This window comes from Pinus tabuliformis, chromosome X (assembly GCF_031772625.1).
Source record: "Pinus tabuliformis cultivar Carrire ecotype Pingquan chromosome X, CPIR1, whole genome shotgun sequence".
Lineage (NCBI taxonomy): Eukaryota > Viridiplantae > Streptophyta > Pinopsida > Pinales > Pinaceae > Pinus > Pinus tabuliformis.
In genome coordinates, this window is record NC_142308.1 from 352,521,405 (window position 1) to 352,527,029 (window position 5,625).

General features: G+C 49.4%; 1 non-coding gene and 1 pseudogene across 1 annotated transcript; both read left to right on the plus strand.

Moving 5' to 3' along the window:
• The first annotated feature begins 972 nt into the window (after positions 1-972).
• On the plus strand, positions 973-1,126 carry LOC149139920 (5.8S ribosomal RNA). Its single transcript, XR_016265367.1, has one exon. It is a non-coding gene; the product is annotated as a 5.8S ribosomal RNA (ribosomal RNA).
• A 247-nt stretch (positions 1,127-1,373) lies between these two features.
• On the plus strand, positions 1,374-4,554 carry LOC149139921 (25S ribosomal RNA; annotated as a pseudogene).
• Positions 4,555-5,625: the final 1,071 nt, after the last annotated feature.

The window sequence follows — 5,625 nt, forward strand, 5'->3', positions numbered from 1 at the left end:
TTGGTGTTCAGGAAGGATGAAAAGTAGTACGAGTTCCGAGGGTGGTCACCCTAGTCCTTCTCGATCGCCGTCCACTGTAGTTCCCCCCCCCCTTTTTGGGAAGGCACGGGGGTGGGGAAGCTTGTTATCTGTTTGAGCCTCCCCCTGTGAGCCAATGGACGCGTTCGATATCTCTCTTTCTTTCATGTTGTTTTCTTCCCTTCTTCCTTTCAGCCCCTATCTTTAAGGAGAGAAGGTGGGATTATTGTGGATTGGTGTTCGGGAAGGACAAAAAGCTGAGTTTCCAAGGTGGCCACCCTAGTCCTTCTCGATCGTCGTCCCCTACAGTTCGCCCCTTTTTGCGAAGGCACGGGGTTGGGGAAGATTTTTCTCTATTTGAAGCCTCCCCTTGTGAGACGGTAGCCAGGGTTAATATATCCCTTTCTCTCTTGTTGTTTTCTTCCCTTCTTCCTCGTGGCCCCTAGCGTTATGGAGAAAAGGTGGGATTGTTGTGGATTGGTGTTCGGAAGGATGAAACGCAATGCGAGCTCCCGGGGTGGCCACCCTAGTCCTTCTTGATCGTCGTCCCCTTCAGTTCCACCCTTTTGCTAAAGGCAAGGGGCTTTGGGAGGCTTGTGCCTTGTTTGTGCTTTGTTTTCTACCCTTTTCTTCCTTTCGGTCCCTAACTCTACGGAGAAAAGGGGGAATCGTTGTGGGCTGGCTTCGGGAAAGGGCTAAAAGTAGTGTGAGCTCCCGGGGTGGCCACCCTAGTCCTTCTCGATCACTGTTCCATGCATTTCCCCCCTTTTTGCGAGGGCGTGGGGCTGGGGGAGATTTTCCTCTATTCGAGCCTCCCCTTGTGAGGGGGTTAGACACCTTTGTTTCTCTTTCTCTGGTGCGTTTTTCCTCCTTTTGCCCCTTGGCCTTACATTTGTTGTGGGGGGTGCCCCTATTCAGTTTTGTGGCTGATTTTTCGGTAATAAACGTGGAATCGACTCTCGGAAATGGATATCTTGGCTCTTGTTACGATGAAGAACGTAGAGAAATGTGATACTTAGTGTGAATTGTAGAATCCCGTGAATCATCAATTTTTTGAATGCAATTTGCACCCGAGGCCTCGGTCGAGGGCACGTCTATCTGGGCGTCACATCCCATTCAAACGTGCTCCCTGCAATATGCTAGGGGGCAGAGGAGTTGGTCGTCCATGCCTCGTGCGGTGCAGTCGGTTGAAATACCTCAAGCGATGTTTCGTGGCGTGCGTTGGAGAGCAGTGATCTTGTTCCCTTGGATAGGCAATCGGCGTTAGCCGATGCGGACTTTGTGTGGCATCGCTCGAACTTGCTTTGCTCTCTCTTGTCCTCCCATGGGGTAGGGCAGATTTAGGTCCAACTTTGCAACCCCAGCTCAGGCGAGAACACCCGCTGAGTTTAAGCATATAATTAAGCAGAGGAAAAGAAACTTACAAGGATTCCCCTAGTAGCGGCGAGCGAACCGGGAAGAGCCCAGCATGAAAATCGGGCGGCAGCGCTGCCTGAATTGTAGTCTGTAGAAGCGTCCTCAGTGGCGGACCTGGGCCAAGTCCCTTGGAAGGGGGCGCCTAAGAGGGTGACAACCCCGTCGGCCTGGGACCCTGCCGCATCACGAGGTGTTGTCAGCGAGTTGGGTTGTTTGGGAATGCAGCCCTAATTGGGTGGTAAATTTTGTCCAAGGTTAAATACGGGCGAGAGACCGATAGCGAACAAGTACCGCGAGGGAAAGATGAAAAGGACTTTGAAAAGAGAGTTAAAGAGTGCTTGAAATTTCCAGGAGGGAAGCGGATGGAGGTTGTCGATGCGTCTCGCTCGGATGTGGAACGACTCAGGCTGGTCTGTCGCTCGACTTGAGGTGCAAACCAACACGGGTTGCTGCATCATCACAAGCGCGGGTGGATTAATGCCTATCGGTTTGCCGATGTAGTGGTCGAGGAACGAAGCGTGCGCCCTTGTGGCAGGCCGTGTGCACCTGCGCGCTCGTGGTGTTGGTTGGCGGGCTTTCCATTCGACCCATCTTGAAACACGGACCAAGGAGTCTAACATGTGTGCGAGTCAGCGAGTTTGAAAACTTGTGAGGTGCAAGGAAGCTGACGGGTGAGATCCCCTCTCTGGGGGGGTGCATCGTCGATCGACCTTGAGCTTATGCGAAGGGTTCGAGTGCGAGCACACCTGTTGGGACCCGAAAGATGGTGAGCTATGCCTGAGTAGGGCGAAGCCAGAGGAAACTCTAGTGGAGGCTCGTAGCAATACTGACATGCAAATCGTTCGTCTGACTTGGGTATAGGGGCGAAAGACTAATCGAACCATCTAGTAGTTGGTTTCCTCCGAAGTTTCCCTCAGGATAGCTAGAGCTCATGCGTGAGTTTTATCGGGTAAAGCAAATGATTAGAGGCATCGAGGGTGTAACGCCCTCGACCTATTCTCAAACTTTAAATAGGTAAGAGGGTGCGGCTGCTCCATTGAGCCGTGCAGTGGAATCGAGAGCTCCAAGTGGGCCATTTTTGGTAAGCAAAACTGGCAATGCGGGATGAACCGAAAGTCGAGTTACATTGCCGAATTGCCTGCTAACCTAGATCCCACAAAGGGTGTTGGTTGATTAAGACAGCAGGACGGTGGTCATGGAAGTCGAAATCCGCTAAGGAGTGTGTAACAACTCACCTTCCGAATCAACTAGCCCCAAAAATGGATGGCGCTGAAACGCGCACCCTATACTCAACCGTCGGAGCAATTGCCTGGCTCCGATGAGTAGGAGGACGCGAGGGTCGTTGATAAATCTTGGGCGTGAGCTTCGGTGGATCGGCCCCCCGTGCAGATCTTGGTGGTAGTAGCAAATATTCAAATGAGAACTTTGAAGACTAATGTGGGGAAAGGTTCCATGTGAACAGCACTTGGACATGGGTTAGTCGATCCTAAGAGATGGGGAAGCCTTGTATCAAGGGTGCACTCTGCACGAGCATCGAAAGGGAATCAGGTTAATATTCCCGAACCGGGACATGGCAGCGGGCGGCAACGTTAGGAAATCCAGAGACGTCGTCGGGGGCCTCGAGAAGAGTTATCTTTTCTTTTTAACAGCTTGCCCACCCTGGAATCGGTTCACCCGGAGATAGGGTCCAGCAGCTGGAAGAGCACCGCACGTCTTACGGTGTCCAGTGTGCCCTCGGCGGCCCTTGAAAATATAGAGGACCAAGTATCGTTCATGCCCGGTCGTACTCATAACCGCATCAGGTCTCCAAGGTGAACAACCTCTGGTCAATAGAACAATGTAGGTAAGGGAAGTCGGCAAAACGGATCCGTAAGTTTGGGAAAAGGATTGGCTTTGAGGGCTGGGCCTAGGGGTCTGCGCCCTCAACTCGTGGGCTGTCAGCAGTCTGCCCGAGCTGCTCTTGTGGCGAGGGTGGGCAGTCGTGTGCCGATTGGGCTACAGGCGTAGAATGCCCCCTACCAGGGGCTTTTCCCTAGGCGTCGAATAGTTGACTCAGAACTGGTACGGACAAGGGGAATCCGACTGTTTAATAAAACAAAGCATTGTGATGGTCCCTGCGAATGCTGACGCAATGTGATTTCTGCCCAGTGCTTTGAATGTCAAAGTGAAGAAATTCAACCAAGCGCGCGTAAACGGCGGGAGTAACTATGACTCTCTTAAGGTAGCCAAATGCCTCGTCATCTAATTAGTGACACGCATGAATGGATTAACGAGATTCCCACTGTCCCTATCTACTATCTAGCGAAACCACAGCCAAGGGAACGGGCTTGGCAGAATCAGCGGGGAAAGAAGACCCTATTGAGCTTGACTCTAGTCTGACTTTGTGAAATGACTTGAGAGGTGTAGAATAAGTGGGAGCCGTTTTCGGCGCAAGTGAAATACCACTACTTTTAAGGTTATTTTACTTATTCGGTGGGGCGGAGATGGGGCACTGCCCCTGTTTTTGGCCTTAAGGCACATTTCGTCAGGTCGATCCGGGCGGAAGACATTGTCAGGTGGGAGTTTGGCTGGGGAGGCACATCTGTTAAAAGATAATGCAGGTGTCCTAAGATGAGCTCAACGAGAACAAAAATCTTGTGTGGAACAAAAGGGTAAAAGCTCATTTGATTTTGATTTTCAGTACGAATACAAACCGTGAAAGCGTGGCCTATCGATGCTTTAGATTTTCGGAATTTGAAGCTAGAGGTGTCAGAAAAGTTACCACAAGGATAAATGGCTTGTGGCAGCCAAGCATTCATAGCGACGTTGCTTTTTGATCCTTCGATATCGGCTCTTCCTATCATTGTGAAGCATAATTCACCAAGTGTTGGATTGTTCACCCACCAATAGGGAACGTGAGTTGGGTTTAGACCGTCGTGAGACGGGTTAGTTTTAACCCTACTGATGAACCGCACCGCAATAGTAATTCAACTTAGTACAAGAGGAACCATTGATTCACACAATTGGTCATCATGCTTGGTTGAAAAGCCAGTGGCGCGAAGCTACCGTGTGTCAGATTATGACTGAACGCCTCTAATTCAGAATCCACGCTACAAGCGTTGCATGTCACTCTTCGACTGTATCTCGACCCGCAGTAGGGGCGTCGCTTTGTCGCCCCAAGGGGCCCGTGTCATTTGCAAACCGTGACCGTGAAGCATCTTGGTCGAGGATGTTGTGGAGGTAAATCCTCTTTGCGGACATAGACGATCCCTACTAGCCCAGACTGGGTCTAGCAACAATCACACAATGCTATCACGCAAGTTCCTAATTTCAAATAAAAAGTGGATGGTGAGAACTTACTTGGATTCCAACGCTAGTGTTCGTAGAAGAGATATCGCCCTCGTTTCTTCACCTTGGCTGGTCACGATCCCCATGATCTCTGTGATTGGACACCTGCACATGCAAAGAGCAACACGAAAACAAGCATAAAATCTAGTAGATGCAATTATATATCAGTCAAAAAATATATAACTCAACATCAAACATAGAACAATGAGAGTGGAACCATAATGATAGTCATCTATTATTAATAAATAACAAAGAAGAATACAACCATTGTTCTGACGTCAAATCCTCCTTTGGATGGGTAGTCAGCTACACAAGTCTTGCAAAGCTCGTTGGGATGAGGAACAAGCCTCTCTCTCTTTGGGTGACAAGAATCTCCTTACTTAGATTTGGCCTTATGGGTGAAAGAAGGCTCTTGCAGCTTCAAAAATCTCTATCACTCTGCTGAAACTAGAAATACTGTAACTAGCTTGCTCAAGGCATAGAGGCAAGCTTTTATAGATAGAGAAGAAAGAGATAGGATCAACCACATTATTCATGGGATTGGCTTTATCATTTGGAAACTTCCATGAAAGGTGGCAAACCACTTTCCCTTCTATGGAGATTCGAAGCCAAACCATCCTAGCTCAACATAGATTCAGTTGGTGAATGGGTTGAAGAGAACCTTCGGAAGCTTGTTGGTTAAAAACTTTACTCAATTCGATCGGCGCGAGTGCGAATCTGGGACAGAGCACCAATGGCGCGCCCTTTTTATAGGATTTCCCTCATTGGCACAGGCAGTGAACTGTGGACCTACACTAATGCAAAAAGAGTTGTTTTCATGGGTATTTTGCAGGAGATGTCTTCAGGGCAAATGAAGCTCATACT